Below are 19,523 nucleotides of genomic sequence, written 5' to 3'. Positions count from 1 at the left end.
CAGAAAACTATTTTGACACTTGAAACGTAGACATAAAAAATAAATAAAATCATCCTCGCTGCGAAAGTGGTTGTACAAGCGCACGTCGGAACCGCAAAGTCTATTGCCTGACCGTCTTCGCAAATCTGACCCTTCCTCGCTGCTTCGCTGGTTTCCATGATATTCACGACATGGTTTCACATTTTGCTAATTAAAAACAAAAACTATCCATCAGATTGGGGTTTTCAAAAAAATAACGGATTCGTTGACCCTCAATGCATATCGTTTATAGGAAACACTTTTTTGATAAATTATTGCCTGACCGTCTTCGCAAATCTGACCCTTCCTCGCTGCTTCGCTGGTTTCCATGATATTCACGACATGGTTTCACATTTTGCTAATTAAAAACAAAAACTATCCATCAGATTGGGGTTTTCAAAAAAATAACGGATTCGTTGACCTTCAATGCATATCGTTTATAGGAAACACTTTTTTGATAAACCAAATAGTTTTCAAGTTACAGCGAGGTAAACCATAACATAAAAATGAGATTTCAGAGCAAGCTTTTATTCATAAGATACTCCCATATAAGCGGTTTTGTCAATTTAAGAGCAGTATGGTGTAGATAACAAAAAAATTATAATTTTTTGACAATTTTTAGAAAATTCACCGCCACCACCCCACCCCCTGCACCGCACGATTTTTATACGACCAATTGATGATACATTCTTAGGGTACAAGAAATGATAAAAAGTGATTATTACATTTTAGCAAGAAAGTGCAAACGAAAATCCAGAACTGCAGAACTATTGACTAAGACTAATATAAGGTATCCCAACATCTTACACAGTATTTACAGTCTGCGACCTTATTTTTCATAATTATAAAAAACCATATTCTAAAGTATTTCCAGCAAAGACTGAATTTTAGCATAGATGTATATACGTCAAACCGTCGCTTTCGGGCTATAGTATAACACTATTTTGAACTATCCAAAAATAGTTAATAAATTTCCGGCTAAAATACTACAATCAAAAAATTAATTTATTTTTAAAAAAATTATTTAATTAAATAAAAAGAGTAATATATTTAAACTCTAGTATAAATTAAGAACTGAAAATGAAGCAATTAAAATAAACAATGTCTGAAAATAACCTTTATCAGCATTTAATTATTTAATTGATCTCTTTTTTCTTACTTTTTATTTTATGTTTTCCTTTTAATTCATTTATTTTATTGAAGTTAATGTGCCTAAGCAGCTTTTGTGTATAAATAAACTTGTCAAGGCGAACAAGCGGAAGAAAATTTTTCAAAATTATATTTGTTTGTTGTTGTTGTTGTACGGATAAATGGTCGACCTTGGGACTTCATTAGAAAATTTTGCAGGAACGTTCCTAAGGCCCTCAAGGTCATACTGGCAAAGTTTTACATAGGAAACGTCGTGACTTCCGAAATCGGAAGTCTCCACGTTGTAGATGAAGTCACATCGTTAACTGGGTGTACGTTTATCATATATATATATATATATATATATATATATATATATATATATATATAGATATATATATATATATATATATATATATATATATATATATATATATATATATATATATATATATATATATATATATATATATATATATATATATATATATATATATATATATATATATATATATATATATATATATATATATATATATATATATATATATATATATAAATATAAATATAAAATAAATTATAAATTAATAAAGCTTATATATCATAATATTTATATTTTATATTAAAAATAAAACATATTTTCAGCGCTTCAACAAAAAAAAATCAATTACTTTAACTTACTATAAAATATGCTATGCTATTCTTTCAGCAGACAGTAAACATCGATTTTAATTGATTGAAAAATGTTTTTTTACAGCGCTTGCCACTTTTTTTCACTCGAAAAAAATATGTAATACGGTATATATGTGGTGACGAGGTGAAAGTTTTGCTAGGGCTGGATTTTGGAGGTGGAGACATCACTAGGAATAATGATTTATCAAATAATATGAAATTGTAGATCATAACATTTTCTTCAAAATTCTAAAAGTTGAACTAGTTACATTCTACACTATCCACTCATTTTTATACCACTTATAAATTAATGTAATATATATATATATATATATATATATGTAAATATATATATATATATATATATATATATATATATATATATATATATATATATATATATATATATATATATATATATATATATATATATATATATATATATATATATATATATATATATATATATATATATATATATATATATATATATATATATATATAAATATAAATATAAAATAAATTATAAATTAATAAAGCTTATATATCATAATATTTATATTTTATATTAAAAATAAAACATATTTTCAGCGCTTCAACAAAAAAAAATCAATTACTTTAACTTACTATAAAATATGCTATGCTATTCTTTCAGCAGACAGTAAACATCGATTTTAATTGATTGAAAAATGTTTTTTTACAGCGCTTGCCACTTTTTTTCACTCGAAAAAAATATGTAATACGGTATATATGTGGTGACGAGGTGAAAGTTTTGCTAGGGCTGGATTTTGGAGGTGGAGACATCACTAGGAATAATGATTTATCAAATAATATGAAATTGTAGATCATAACATTTTCTTCAAAATTCTAAAAGTTGAACTAGTTACATTCTACACTATCCACTCATTTTTATACCACTTATAAATTAATGTACTTGTTGAATTTTATAGAAAAATATTATGTTGATTATTGTTATTAATGCAGTTCTGATTTTTGTTAATAATTTAATCCGATTCAAACTCTTCAAAGTCGATTTGAACAGTCTTGCCTTCTTCGAATTGTTACAGATTTTTCGACTGTGAGATGATGAGCGACTTTATCACCTTTTTCGATCAAAGATTTAAACTAATAACTGTAGAAGTTTTACCTTCTATCATAGGTGTATTGCAAATTGTAACATTTTTGCAAGATATGCAAAGTTCTAAACTATCATTTCTAATGTTAAGAATTTTGAAGTACCTGATTTTTGTTGTAAATAAATACAAACAAATTATTAACATTATTCGGTTCCGATAAATGTTCTCTATAATTATATTTGGCTGAGTCAAGGTAACGCTTCTTATTGCTGTTATGATATATTTTGTGGACTAGGAATATTAAATTGGCATATTAGTAGGAGACGCTTATCCAAGCGGGCAATCCATGTTTCTGTCGAAGTTGGTGTTTACTCGTTTAGAATCCAAATTTTCATGAGCAATATTGTGACCCATAGAAACGAGCAGTAGTCACTGGAAGCGAGATGTGATCCGAACTCCTGAAGTTTCTGGCTCGTTATTTATCATGTTTGTGGCTTGGTGTTGTCCCCACTGTCGTTATAATAAACAGTAATTTATAATAGAGCCTATGATAAAGGTAAAAGCTATTGACGAACACACTCTGGCAGGTATTTATGTTACTGAAGATGGAAAACTTTCAATTGTTGGTTTCTGCAGGTAAAAATGATTACTTTTGACGATTTGTACATAATTGCCCGTTCTTCTCTACTTCTATAGTCTGGTCCTAAATAAAATCTTCAAGTATAGATACATAGAATCGAGCAGATAGTAGTCACTGGAAGCGAGATGTGGATTTACAATAACCTCCTATCCCAACTCCTGAAGTTTCTGACTAGTTATTTTGCATATTTGTAGCTTGGGGTTGTCCTTACTGTCGTTATAGTAAATAGTAATTTATAATAGAGCCTATAATAAAGGTAAAAGCTATTGACGAACACACTCTAGCAGGTATTTATGTTTCCGAAGATGGCAGAACTTCAATTGCTGGTTCCGGCAGGTAAAAATGAGTACTTTGAAGAATGTGTATATAATTGGCCGTTCTTTTCTATTTCGATAGTATGGTCCTAATGCTGTCATCATGCATAGTTTTTAAGAATTCCTTAATTGGCCAATAATAAACCAAAATAAAGTTATTTAGTGTATTTATTTTACTATCAATATTATTTTCGTATGTTACGAAAACCCGAGGTAAAGAGTTAATACCCATGAAAAAAGTGTTTAGATTTAAACGTTGAAATGATTCATTTTTGAAATATTTTTTAAATAAATCTTGTGTATGTTATTTGTCGAGTTAACTGTCGAACAAAACCCAATCCTACACATGTAACTATGCGAAATCAACAGGTTTGAAACCATATAGATTAGTATAAACATTTATTTTTAATTTATAAAAACTATTTTTCTTTCTGTTTTCTTTGTAAGCGCGACTTTTCATGGTATCCTCCTTGAGCTGATTTAATTGAATTACCATATTTGATTCTTCGTACTTCAAGAAGAAGAAGTCATTACCGCAAATTCCACCCAAAATTAAAACCTCTTATACGAACGGCATTCAATCTATCTATCGAGACTGATATTCTGCATTTGGATAGACGACAAAATGGCCGTAATGACGGCTATAACATAACTTTTTAATTACCGTTTTGTTGTCATGTGTGCGAATTAATTTTTTTTAAAGGCTCTTCTTGTTTGGCACATTTGGCAACCTCACGCATGATTAATATTTTTCACTTGTTTTTGTTTATCTTCATGTGCCGGCAAATCGCTTTTTTAATTTATGAATTCTCTTAAGCTCGAATACGACTACTTAAACGAAACTGAATTTTGCCAGGATAATCTATTGCGAAGAAATTTTAGTTTTTCGACCCAGGCTCTATCAAGAAGCGGCGCAGTCAAAATAAGAGTAGCGACAAATCTATCTAGTCTAAGATCCGAACTAAAAACGATCTTCACCGAGCTGATAATAGAATGAATCATATTTTATAACAAATTTAGTATGTTAGAAAATATGTTAAAAATGGGTTGCCTAAAAAAATCCTGGACAGACAATTTTTAATTATTTAAATAAAATGATTTTTTTTTTATTTTTGCAACATCAAGATAATAAGAAAATTTTTACCCTGACTTAAAGTATGAAACGTATAGAATGTGCAGCCGTTGGGTTGCCTATTATTTACCTGGACAAACTACTCGGTTGTCAGGTATAAACAGGTATGTCGATGCCAGTTACCTTCACTCGATTGGATAATAGAAAAAATTTTATATCAATATAAGCGTTGTTTTATTGCGAACACGGTGATATAGGGTTGTCTGCAAAAAACTTGGTCCTAATAGGGGTTTGCGAATTTTAAAGATTTTAATTTTAACGCGATTGGAAATGTGTGACAGAGAGATCCGAGTTGAGTATAGCGTGTAATAATAAAGGACACAACATGACACAACTGACAATTGAGTTGTAAATAATAATAATTATAATAATATTATAATACTAAAATATTAAACAATAAAACCTCAATTAAATAAATTAATAAATATATATAAATGAATTTACTTATTGACTTATAAGTATCATTATATATTTATACAAGTTTTTGTAACTCAAAATATAATGACGTAAATAATACAAATATCAATACTTTGGAATTTTTTTTCTCTTTCTGGAAAAATTTATGAGAAAGAAAGTGGACAGCCGAAAATTCAAATTCATGGATAAAAAAAAAGATAGACTAAAAATCTTGTATTACGTTTGAAAATTTTATTGAAAAACAGCATAAATACAAGAATAATATCAATAAAAAATAAATTATAATAAATATTTTCTATTCTATATCTGATTCATCAGAAGTATCATTTTGATTCTCGAATTCATCTGACTCATTATTAGTTTCTTCCTCAATTTTTTCCATTTCGACAATGTCCTGGATTTTCAAAGGAGTTTGATCTCCGATAAAACCAGTTGGTTTTAAAAAATCATCTAAATGCCAACCGTAGCTTTCAGGGTTTAATTTCGCACATACAGCATCAGTTGCATTAAGCCACATAGAATTAACATATATAGTTCTTAAAATTTTTTGTAGCAGGGAAATCCAACATGGCGGTATAAAGTTAGAATCAAAACTTCTTATCTTCTTTAAAAATCGTTCGCTCTCTTCTCTTGCGCCGTACTTCTTCATAAAAATACGAATTCTCGCATCATTAACTGCCTGACAGTGATTCACGCCATACATTTTTGCTGTAAACTCTTGAACAGCTTTCATTTTTTCATTAATGAAAATATCAGCTTCATCAGTTAATGAAGCAAAAATAGTTTGATATGTCTCATTTTTAGAAAATATTTTAAATGGTCTAATTTTTCCTTTATTATAAAATGCCGCAGTGTAATCACAACCTGTGAATGCGTGAAAAGCAGGTAGACTTTTACATAATTTGGGTCCTAACTTTAATGCTAAATCGATGCAGTTAATGCAATCGAGGTGATTTGACTGTTTCTTAGTCGCTGAAGTAGCTATAAAAATTGTAGACTGTGACAGTTTGTGCATATTTCCGAGTAAAATTACGAGAACATCAGTATCAGAAGCTTTTATTAGAATTCTGGAGCCTGGTGTTACTTTATGAGCGTGAAAAACAATTCTCGTGTCTGCTTCTTCATGGTAGCATGTATAATCAACTTCTTCGACTTTTTTAATACAATTTTCCTGAGCTTGATACGAGTAACACAGATGTTCAACAGTTAAAAATATTTTTTTGTTTCGTATTATTGACAGCAAATTCTTGTTTTCCCAATAATCAGCCAAAAAGTGTACCAAAGCATCTTTGAAACGATAATTTTTAAGGTTTTGCCCAAAATCGTTGGGTCTGATTTGTTGAGGTCCTGTAATTTTATATGGGATATCAAACTCTTTTCGACTTTGGCGTTCGGAATCCTTGATTGAAGGTGATAAATATCGGTCGAATATTAAGTGGATTTCTGTAGCTTGTGATGCACAAATTTTCATGAGTATTGACTCTGCAACTTTCTCAAATGTTTGTGGCATTGAGTTTCCAATTGAGTACAAATAATAAAAACCATCTATTATTTCAACGTTAATATTGGTGGGCTCAACCATTTCGATTTGAGATTTTAAACTGTTCGCAAATGTTGATTTAGGAGTTTTAAACATTTCACCAGTACATGAGAAAAGTGCAGGCGGCATTGGTGCTAGTGGAAAGCTCAAACAATATTCTAGATTAATTTTCTTCTTTATACTAACAGCCAGGAGTCTTCCAAAAATGTCTCGTTCCATTTTTAGCAAAACTTTTTTATTTTTGTCTTTAGTCATAAGAACTTTAGTCGAGCATTGAGAAGCAAAGTTCATGATTTTGTTGCGTTTAATTGGTTTTTCGAATCTATCGGGAGTTGAAGAGCAATCGGAAATGAAATCGAGCTTTTGTTGATTGCCGACTGTTTTGACGTTCAGGAGAAAATCAGTAACTTCTGGCGATGTAGCTTTACCAGTCGAAATGTTGAACAGCAATTTTTTATCGAGAGTATCATCGAATGGATTAATCACTTCTTTGATTGCCTTAATTATACTATCGAGACTTTCTCTCTCTTTTTGAATTTTACTTTTCTGCAAAGAGTGTGACGTATCATCTTTTTTTGTGAGTCCAATATTTTCTTTAATTGTAGTCAGTATTTTTGTCCTCATACTGTGGCTGAGCGCCCATCTTTGACGCGCAGATATTGAGTCAACAGCAAGGTTATCAGTTAATTGATTGCTAGCATCAGCGTTGATGGTCTGTTCAAGTGTCAAATCGACCGGCGATCGAGCAAATTTAGCGGAAGTTCTTTTGATTCCAAAGGCGCCCCGACGAAATTCAGCTACCAAAGACGAATTTTTATTATACAAGTCGATCAAATTACTTAAGTACAATAGGCCCCATCGGGCATAGTTGGCCTGGTTAAGCGAAAAAAATAAATCAGTCATGTTATAAATTGAGTCCATATATAATTCCAAATTACTGCTGCGGATGCTTCTTGAAAACCGAAAGAATAAATTAATTAGTTCACAATACTGAAAGTAAAATTGAGCAGTTTTGCCTTTTTCACCCATTAAAGTCTGACGGCTGAATTCTTTGTACCCATTCAGAATACGACTTAATAAATCGGGTAATTCGATGACCTCGTTGAGGTCAGGGGAATTTCCATTTGTTGTATTTTCCATTTGCGTTTGTAATAAATCACTCAACATTTCTGAAGTTACATTTGTTGTGCTTAAATATTGCTGAAAGTGCAGTATTTGAAATGCAGCAGCAATGAGAGGGTGTAAACGTTTACAACGATTGAAATGCTTACTATCTAAGAAGCTGTTCATTGAGCCGTTAGCTAAAACTTCTGCTCGAACCAGTACTTCCACCAATCCACTACCATCGATATATTTTCCGACTGCTCGGAAAAATGCCATCTCCATGTGGAATGCTCCTAAATTTACAAAAACTTTATCAATTTTAGGCTTTTCTTTTTCTTGTATTTGCATAGCCATTTTGGCTATAGCCAAATCATATGTGACAATTATCTGCTCCTGTTGGCATTTTTCAGCAATTTCATTAGCCATGATTAGTGTTTCATTTACTACAGCATAAGACGTTGGAGACGAATTGATTGGAGGCAAATACTCGATCTTCTGCTCTTCACTGTGATCACTTGATATCAAGCAATTGTAACCCAACCACATAGGAACACAAGCCAATTTCGATAATGACATTATCCATAACAAATCTTTATCCATTGCTACTTCTGTAGCACCTTGGCATAAATCAATGACATTAGTAAACGAATCTACAGGAAGCAGCTGTAAATTTATTTTTGGTTTTGAATAATATAGTCTGATATCCCGTGAAATTTCATTAAATCGTCGTCTTTTACGTGACGGACCTTGTTCATTGACACTTATTTCTGGTTCTGATGTAGTTGTAGCATCAAGATTATCAAAACGATCACCACTATTATCAAAACGGTCACCACTAGTAAATTGGTATATTATACCAACAGTATCGTGCATGGTATCTTTCCCGGAAGTGGTGTCAACGAAGCGGTCAAAGTTATCAAAAGCAACATGAGTGCTGAGTCCATTTGTTGCTATCATGCCTGTTGGTATTACAGGGTTTTGTTCAATTGACGTGTAGGTCATTTCGGTTTCAAGTTCTTCGGTTAAATTGTAACCAATTGAATGGCCATATCTATTAAGTATTGTAATAACTTGCCGAGAGTTGGTTAAAGACTTCATTGCCAGTCCTAAAGTCAAGTTTTTCGCCGGTTTACATCTTCCCTTGGTAACAGCGTATATTATGTCACTGCATATAGAAGTTATTATTGTTGTAGTTGAGTGAGCATTTTCTTCGCAAACATTAGGCCCATGAACAAGATTACGTATAAAATTAAATAACTCCTCAGGAATTTCGCATTCTCCTCGTATGATATCTTCAGCAGTTAAACGTCTAGGGAGAGGATGAGAATCAATGTTTCTGATGCAATTTCTCAAATCGTATGCAACATCTTCAAATTTATGATCTTCTTTGCTTTCCAAAAATGTGGTATTATTTGCCATGATAGAAATGTCAATGTCTGTTTTATATATAATTTTCTGATGACGTGGCCCCGTAGATGCTTCAATAGTCACACGATCACCAAAGATTTTTTCAATTTTTTTCTGCAACATTTCAATTCGATAATCTTTAATGTCATCAAAATCTATTTCACAATTGCCAAACTCCAATAACAAAGCCTGGTATCTTCGAAATAGTTGAGCGAAATACATTACTTTATTATTTTCAATAATCTCTTCTACAATAAAAGTTTTTAGCGATGCAAAAGCCAATTTGTGTATATTACGATATTGCTGGTTACTTGACTCTTTATGTTCTTGGGTGGACCGTCTTTCTTTGGTCAAATAAAATGCGTAGCAAGACTGATGATAAGCAGTAGCTTGGTTTTCAAGCTTTGACAAGATTTCCGAATCATCAAGCTTTTTAGCTATTTGTTTTATTTGTTGAGTAACATGGTCACTCTGAGGGAATGTAAGATTTTGTTTCTTTTTCCCGGAATTTTTCCTTACGCAATTGCAAAATAAGCATGTACTTATGTTGGACAACGATGGTGTTGATGTTGACGCTCCCTGTAATAATAAAATTCATTTTATAAATAGTCATTTACTAAAAAAAATAGTTTTGAGCGTATACAATAAATTAATCAAGAATTTATTAAATATTTCTTTAATTTTTATCATGTCAAATGAAAACCTGTTTGTGAATAATCTATTTATATTTTTTGTTTTTAATTTTTAAGAAATATTTTCTTCATTTTTTATTAGCATCTACTTAAATAAATACCAAAACATTTCTGTACCTCATCTAAATCCGTAGAAGTGTGAGATACGGCATTGGCATTACTTTCTTCACCCTTAGTAGCTGCTTCACTAGAATGGACACTAGAATGTAGGCTTTCTGTACCTTCATCAGCAATAGAAGTATTGATCTGCTTCTAGAAGCAATTTTTTGTATATAACGTTGATATTTGAAATTTTCTTTTTATGGAAAACTGTATTTATATCAATAATACTTTTTTTGTCAAATTTTATTCGAGAAAATCATTAAGAAAAGTAATAAAAACTGAAAGAAAATAGAAACTAGAAAAAAACGAGCGAGAGATCTTTCAAAAAAATAGTTTTTTAGACAATGAATTTGATAGAAATGATTGCTCGTTAGATAAAAATAAATATTCAACGAACGTCAAAACTATACGATTTCTAATTGTATTAGATAATAATTGAAAGAATAATATACTATATACTTACTGCATACTCTGTACAAAAAACTTCAAATTCTTCATTGTATTTATTGCCTAAAACAGTTACTTTTTTGTAACACGTGGTGTGGTAACCAACAAAATCGAGAACTGCTTCAGTTAGTTCAATGTTATGATATTTAAAGTTTTTTTTTTTTACGAAAAGCTAACTTTAACAAGCAATTTTTGAAAGTTTCATTAGTAAAATCAATTAAAGAATTGTCCGAACCACACAAAAAACACTTTTTACTCATTTTTTATCACAACGATACAAAATAACACGTGTTGCTACTCCAAAATGACGCTTACTGTTTACTAGAGTATCGCTGTCATTCTCTGTCATATGACTACTGAGCATGCGCACTTTCTGATATTCGAGGTCCCATTACATGCGACTGCCATGTTGTGTCCTTTATTATTACACGCTATACTCAACTCGGATCTCTCTGTCACACATTTCCAATCGCGTTAAAATTAAAATCTTTAAAATTCGCAAACCCCTATTAGGACCAAGTTTTTTGCAGACAACCCTATATCACCGTGTTCGCAATAAAACAACGCTTATATTGATATAAAATTTTTTCTATTATCCAATCGAGTGAAGGTAACTGGCATCGACATACCTGTTTATACCTGACAACCGAGTAGTTTGTCCAGGTAAATAATAGGCAACCCAACGACTGCACATTCTATACGTTTCATACTTTAAGTCAGGGTAAAAATTTTCTTATTATCTTGATGTTGCAAAAATAAAAAAAAAATCATTTTATTTAAATAATTAAAAATTGTCTGTCCAGGATTTTTTTAGGCAACCCATTTTTAACATATTTTCTAACATACTAAATTTGTTATAAAATATGATTCATTCTATTATCAGCTCGGTGAAGATCGTTTTTAGTTCGGATCTTCTACAAATCGGCGATCTTGCCTCAAGCCGTCACAAAATTCACGGGACTCTATAGAAGACGGTTGTTGCGACTACGAGGTGCAGAGTGCCGTTGCCTGAACTAAGTAGGGTAACATCAAGGTGGCACTCCCAGAAGTAGTCACGAACGAAAAAAGCTACAGCCAACATTTAATGGTGTTCAATATTAAATTGGCATAGTAGTAGGAAACGCTTGTTCAAGAGGGCAATCCATGTTTTTGTTGCTAAAAAATTTCAAAATTTTAATCAGCAATATTGTTGCCCGTAGTCACTGGAAGTTATTGACGAACAAATTCTGACAGGTATTTATGTTTCCGAAGATGGCAAACTTGCGGAATATAAGTCTTTCTATAGCCTATCAAAAGCATTTGTTGGTTTCTACAAGTAGAAGATGAGTCTTTTAACAAATTGTATATAGGTGTCCGTCTTTCCCTACCTCGATAGCCTGGTCCTAAAATCTAGAATGTTTAAAGACAATTCCTTTGCAGTCATCAAATTAATTTTGTAGTCAATCTTTCAGATTTCCAAGTTGGATCTTAGTGAAACCTCCCCGAGACTCCAATCTGAAATCAACAAACGAACGGATAAAATGAACGTTTATATGAGGATCAAGTTTAGTCATGGGTTTAATTAAACGTAGAGGTGCTGCAATAAAGTCCGCTGTTCGTTACACAGCTCAACTGCAAATCCATAATTGCATTGAATTACTTACATTCCTTTGCTACATGAAACTCTTAATTAAACCCGATATCGGTTGTTCTGAATTCTCTTGACTTGTATCAGGGTTGACTTTTAGTTAGTCTTAAAGACCGCATACGTTGACGACTCTTAAGAAATCATTCGACTTTTCTTCTCATTATCCCAATCGCAAGTTAGTCGTTTACTCCAGAGTCACACTGTTGATACGTCAACAATTACTTGCATACCTGCGTATGCTATATTGCGAGTTTTTTTTTGTGCAGCCATGCATATTCGATCATTCCGTCTTAGCGGCACACATCCTCCTGAAGTTTTATTGTATCGCATAATTATCTTTGCGTTACATTGATGAACTTTCCGCATTTAGTGGCATTCGAATTCTTTGTTAGCAGATGATTTTGATTGTGGTAAAATCAAATTTTGGTTATGCTCATTTTGATTTTTCCTTTTGGTTGAATTGTTTTATTCAATATCGGGGTTGTTAATTTAAATTAGTATTGCCTGATTATTGCTCTTTCGTAAATGGAAGCAGAAGTTTCAAGTATTAGATTAGATTAGATTAACAGTTGGGAGAGCTAGCAGTCAGCCTGTCCGTCACTGCGACCCGGAGGGTCTATTGTGACTCTCTCCATAGCTATAGGGCTTTATCCAGGTTCGGCTCTCTAAACAGACTCACCACTGTCTATAGGAGAGTGGAGTTGTTCGCGTCCGTAGGTTCTACTTTTTACACCCTACATGTGCTCTTCGGGTAGTGCCAAATGAACAACATCGGAGCTGAGGAGCAACAGCCACCATCCGTGTATCCGTCGGAGAAAGCTCGCTGTTCTTTGTAACTGAGGGTAGGAGCGAAATAAAATAGCTCCCTCGGTAAAAGACAAAAACTCCATTTCAGCAATGTTAGGTGGACCAAACATCGAAGACCAGGGTCACGCATACAAGCGGATACGGTGACGCTGCTCGAAAGAGATGTGCGGTATGATCCGTATAGGGCAGCCTACGTGGTAACTCCCAGCATCTATGTGCCGCGCCCTAGGGAGCACAAAGAGGCCTGTGATGGAAGAAGATGCACGGCTGGAGCAGCCTTTCCCTACTCCAATAGCCACAAGCTCTCTCAGTCATGGCGGTAGCTGTGAGGGAGATCACCCCTCCACATCCTGAGTCACCGCGTTCGGAGACTGCCTTTTGTTCCGGAGTATTATATAAATTTATGGAAAGAGATGGGAAAAGGCATCCAAATGGACGTTGAACAGAGTGCAAACAGCACCATAAGAGGTACTGGAGGTAAGAATGCCTACAACTCCTTCCACCGGGAGCGAGTGTACTCGACACCTTCCAAAGCGGCCGCCAAACCCCGATAGAGAGACTCGGCTCAAAAATCGGTGAGCTGCTTGAGTACATTAAAGACAGGAACAATGTTCACGGTGAAATTAAAAAGCTAGCCAGGTCAATTGACACGGAGTACAACCTGGCACTGAGAGATTTTACGGCATCCGCGAGAAGGACTCGGAACACGACCGTTAAAACAACGCAAACATTTCCCGGGACTACTGTTCAAGCGGGACTACCGTCGACACCAAATCCTATGCCCCAGGAGTCGAAACCCCAAAAAAGGTCGATATCTACACCTAGCCCCACTTCCGGCCAAGATTTACGAACGTCCGAAAAGCAGGGTGAGGATACCTGGTCCGAGGTGACTCGGAGGAGGAAAAAGAAAAAAGTGCTACAGGACTCGGCAATAGTATCGAAGGTGGCTCAAAAACCACAGAAAAACACAGATGTCTCGGATATGGGCACGCGATGCACTCCTGCAAAGGGCCAGACCGCAGCAAGTGCTGCTTTAAATGAGCAGGAGAAAGTCACAAGGCAGCCGACTGCATCGAGCAACCGAAGTGCTTTCTATATCCGAATGATGCTAAGGACAGCCTGTGTCATATCCTCGGCTCCGGAGCTTATAAAGCGTTCCGCGCAGCCCTAGCTGAAGCGACAAGAGCACAAAAATGATCAGAGTCCTTCAAGCTAATCTGAATAGATGTATACTAGCACAACACCTCCTTCGCCAAAGGATCTTTGAAGGTAAAGTCGACATCTGCATCATCTCCGAACAACATTCAAACTTCCAGGATGGGTTATTGTTCGCAGATGAAACTGAGACAGCAGCACTATGGATCGCAAATACAAAAAACATTAACGCAATCAACAGCGGAAGTGGAGCAGGCATACAACCTACTTCATGAGCGTCTACCTCTCGCCTAACGAGGGAATCAGTGTGTTCCGTCAGAAACTGGCGACCATAGAGGACGCTATCTTGAAGTTCAACGGAGAAGTCATTGTAGCTGGTGATTTCAACGCCAAATCGGCAGAATGGGGCGCTGCGTTCTCTGATACCAGAGGCAATGAAGTCGCTGATGCCGCAGCAAGACTCGACCTCATTGTGCTGAATACTGGAAACACCACGACATTCCGGAGACCAGGGTACCAAGAATCCATCCTTGACATTACGTTAGCGACTCCAAGGATTGCGAACAAGATTGAGGGCTGGACCGTATTCGAAGAATACAGCGGTAGTGACCACCAGTATGTGACCTTCACTGTTGGACTTGTACCTGGCCCGGCTCCGCAGTGAACCCTATACAAAAGGAAGTGGAACCCCAATCTAAGGACCTGCAAGGAGACGGAAGAAATAGTGACGAGAATCATGAACGTTATTCTCGACTTATGTAACGCTTCTATGCCACGACTGAAAATTCGGGGTACACACAGATCGGCATACTGGGGGTCACCGGAGATAGCAGAATTACGAAGAACATGCCATGTGCTACATCGCCGCACAACGAGAGCTGCAAAACGTTCACCCGATCAGGAACTGTATGTGAACGAGTACAAGCACGCAAAAAAAACCTTGAATAAAACCATCAATACAAGGAAAGCGACGTTATGGAAAGACTTATGCAATGACCTCAACAATGATATCTGGGGTAAAGCCTACCAAATTGTCACTAAACGACTTGGAAAAGCTGAACCAGAAGCGCCAAAACCCCCATCCGTGATGTATAGCATCGTGGCGGAGCTGTTTCCCAAACACCCGCGGCGGAGGAAGAGACACTATGTTAAAAAAAAAGAACTGCAAGACGCGGCAAAGACCATCAAGATAGGAAAAGCATCCGACCCAGATGGCATTCCAGCCTAGAGACTGCAAGAAGAACATGGTATGGTAGTCTCAAAACTCGCAAAGTGTGTTTATTTCTAACATTTGACGTTAAAAATGCCTTTAACAAGGCGAATTGGAGATATATTCTGGACGCCCTAGAACATAAATTTGATATAGAGCCAGACAATCTGGAAATGGTTGACGATTATCTCGACGAAAGGACGCTAATTGTAGAAACGACGGAAGGCCCGAATAACGCACGACATAACGGCCGGCGTACCTCAGGACTCAATCATGGGGTCTCCTGAAGATCCCGCTGCCACAACAAGTAAAATTTACGGGCTTCGCGGATGACGTTGCGGCTACAATAGAAGTGGATAATGTCGAAGAAGCAGAACTATTAGTTCGGGTTACTACTGACACCATCGAAGCCTGGCTTAAGAAACACCACCTGACACTTGCCAAGCAGAAAACGGAGATGGTTGTACTGACTCGCCAAAAATGGTTCCCTAAACCATTCACCGTAAACATGGTGAACACTTTGATAGTGATAGCAAGACGGTATCCAGCTTATCAAGGATCATGGCCAACACGATGTAACTTCGAACCAAAAAAGGACGAGTACTGCTCTACGGAGCAGATATATGGGCGGATATCCTAAAGCAGAAAACATACAATCACAAAATAGCAGCAGTGCTCGGTGGAAGGACAATAGAAGTAGCACCGAAGAGATCATAGGCGCCAGGCTCTCCCCCTCAAGTCTGGTAACGTCTATGATCGAACAGGAGGGAAACTGGTCGGCTGTTGCAACCTACGCACAGCGCCTTCTGAAAGATAAAATTTCAGAAAGGGGCCAGTAGCCAGGAGTAGGAGCCTTCTGAAAGATAAAATTTCAGAAAGGGAGCAATAGCCAGGAGTAGGCGCCGTGGGGCGCAGCACGGACTGGATTGATGTAATGCTAACGCGGTTCCAATCCAGTCCTCCCCGTACCATCCGCGGGGAGAGGGGAAGAGGAATGTTTTTTTAGTGGGTAAAAATCTCGACACTACCGCCTATCGATATCTGCCGCAAGATGGGCGGCAGAGTTTACGATTACGGTCTCTTTTGAAGATTTTTTTTTTCGTACCTCTTTACAAAAAAAAACTCTCCATAATGGCTCCCTCGTATAGTTCTCTTGCCTCTGGTTTGGTATCGCCCAACAGATGGAAACGAACTCTCGCTAGGCCTTCGCAGTGGCACAGTACGTGCGCGGCTGTTTCCTCCTCTTCCTGACAGAATCTACATTCTGTGTTTTCTTCGACTTCCATCAGGCTTAGATGTCTCTTAAGCCTGCAGTGGCCCGTCAGCAGACCTACCGGCTACGGCTTTTCTATTGTAGCTTAGTAGGTCCGCTGTAAAATTTGAGGACGGACCCCTTAGAAATTCTTTGGTCTGTCTTTGCCCCGGCAGGTCCCTCCACCATCGTCGAGATTCTCGGTTCATCCAATTCCTGATGGCTGTTTTTGCAACGTGTTTGACCACCCCACAAAAGGATTCTAGTCCAATCAGGCGCATTGACAGCCCTTCGCGGGCTGCGTCGTCTGCGTCTTCATTACCTTTATGCCCTCCGTGACCCGGTACCCATGATAGAGTAACTTTGTTCTGGCTTGCCATCTACTTTAATGCCTTATGGCAGTCCAGAACTAACTTGGCTGTTATTTTATTAGATTGCAGGGCCTTTACAGTCGCTTGACTATCGGTGTAAATTGCAAGGATCTTCCTTGCTTTTATTTCTCTTGCACAGTATTCTAGTGCAGAGATCTCTGCTTGGAACACTGTTGCTAGCTTACCCATTGGAATAGAGATTTTCCTTTTCGTCCTGGCTTCATATATTCGACTCCTACTCATTCTTGAGTTTTTGAGCCACAAGCGTACCAGGTTATTTCTGCCTTGATTGGTGGCCCGTTTTCCCAGACTTCTCTGGCTGGGATTTGAGTCCTGTAGTGGTTAACGAAGCAATACTTAGGTGTTGTGCTGTCCGTCGGCAACCCTAGGACATTGTCTGCCCTTACCTCCAAGTAAAGCTTGTTATGTTTCGTGCTATTGGGTACAGGCCTTGTAGAAGTCTAAATACTGCTTGCTTGCCCTTGTATATAGATCTGTATTGGTGGGATGTTCATTAGGACCTCCAGCGCTGCAGTGGCCCCCGTAGCGCACAGACTCGCTAATCTTTGCACGCTACTCAGCCGCCTTATCGCCTCTCCCTGGATGGTTCTTGTCCACCAGACAATCGCCCCATACGCTAACATTGTTACTGCTAGATACAACCAAAGTGTCATTTTTGGGTTTAAGCCCCAATTCTTTCCACACATTTTTCTACCTAGTGCAATCATTGCCCTAAGCGAAATCTTTTGAATGTGCGCTCTCCAGGTAAGTTTTTGGTCAAGTATGTGTGGCCTTGTTAAATCTACCACCGGCGGTTTCAGTCCTGTGAGGATTCTCCTATTGGTAAATGGAACCACTGTCGTTTTCTTCAGGTTAACTGTTAGCCGGTCGTTTTGGTACCAGTTTTCCACGATTTTAATAGCCTCCTGACTTCTTTCTGACAGGGTATTGGTAAATTTTCCTCGTACCACAATCACTACGTCGTCTGCATATCTTAGGCAGTAGAAGCCTTCTGCAGAGAGTTTTTGCAGTAGATCATGCCCTCCCCACTGCTGCCTTTATGGTGGTCTGTCCTTGTGTGCATATTATGGTCCGGTTCCTTAGACTGTTTTTTACTCATTTGCACAGCGTTTTTGGAGCTCTTCTCATTTCCTTTTGTGATCGAGTTTGTTGAGGCGTGGTTGAACGCAAATCGGCAAAGCAGAGCCCTGAGATAAGTTCACAATTTAACCTGTTGTCGTGAATGATGCATGAACGAGGACTAACAGCTGACCTATCGTACCATATCTTACCTTGTGTTGGTTTAATGCCTGCTACTTTCCCATCTATAAGCCAAGGTTCCTGCAGTAGGGCAATACCGATGCCTTCCTGTTTGGTGGGTTTTAACGTAGGTCCACGTTATTTGCTGCGCTGATTCTTGTTCGATTGAGTGGATTGTATTTTTCGATAACTTTATTTTTTTAACTTTTACAACTTAACAAACTTTTCACAACTAACAAAAAAAGGAAAAACATATGAAAATGAATAACGAAGCTTAACGTTTGCTAGCACGGGTTGTAATGTCGAGACCCAGCGTCCCGCGGTCTCTCTTAAGTGTCGGCAGCGCCGATCCCTTTTTTGCAGGCAACTTTTTTTTTACGGTGCTCGCGATGTTGCCGTTGCTGAGCAGTTTTGAAGATTGACCATCCCGCCGGCCTTGAAATGTCCAGCGGATTTCAAAGCGCAGAAGTATTGATCTCGTCTACGGGTAACGGGCATATCTTGCTGATTGTCGGTTCCAGGATGGACTGCTACAACGCGACCCATTTTCCACGCTGCTGCAAAGTATGGAGGTAGGAATGACTCCAAAGCTTCCAAAAATTTTGAACCAATTGCTGCAACTGATGGAAATTTTTCAAACGATTGCTGGAAATTTCGGTTACGTCATGTTGAGGTGTGGCTATTAAATTTCCACCTATTAATGGGTGTCCTGGCGTCAGAGATTGTAGGTCCGTGGGATCACTTGATAAGGGAAGGAGAGGTCTCGAATTTAAGATAGCTTCAATTTGTACGACTGTATATTGTTGTTCGTAATTTAACTTTGTTTCACCAATTACCTTTTGTAAATGATTCTTAAATGACTTTATAGCGGATTCCCAAATTCCACCGTGATGCGGAGATCTCGAGGGTATAAAATGCCAAGTAATGCGATTTTCTAAGAAATAATTATTTTGAGTTTCATTGTTAGCAGTTTGAGCAACGCTTTCGTAGAATTTGTGAAAAATGTTATTCGTACCCACAAACTTTTTAGCGTTATCGCTGTAAAGACGCTTTTGAAGTCCTCGACGGGATACGAAACGCTTAAACGCGTCCATAAAGGCTTCAGAAGTAACAAACAAACAAACACCGTCAAGTAAGTTTTGATCAAAATTT

Source organism: Cylas formicarius, unplaced genomic scaffold (genome assembly GCF_029955315.1).
Source record: "Cylas formicarius isolate icCylForm1 unplaced genomic scaffold, icCylForm1.1 PGA_scaffold_25__1_contigs__length_1324815, whole genome shotgun sequence".
NCBI lineage: Eukaryota > Metazoa > Arthropoda > Insecta > Coleoptera > Brentidae > Cylas > Cylas formicarius.
This window is presented reverse-complemented; position numbering follows the sequence as displayed.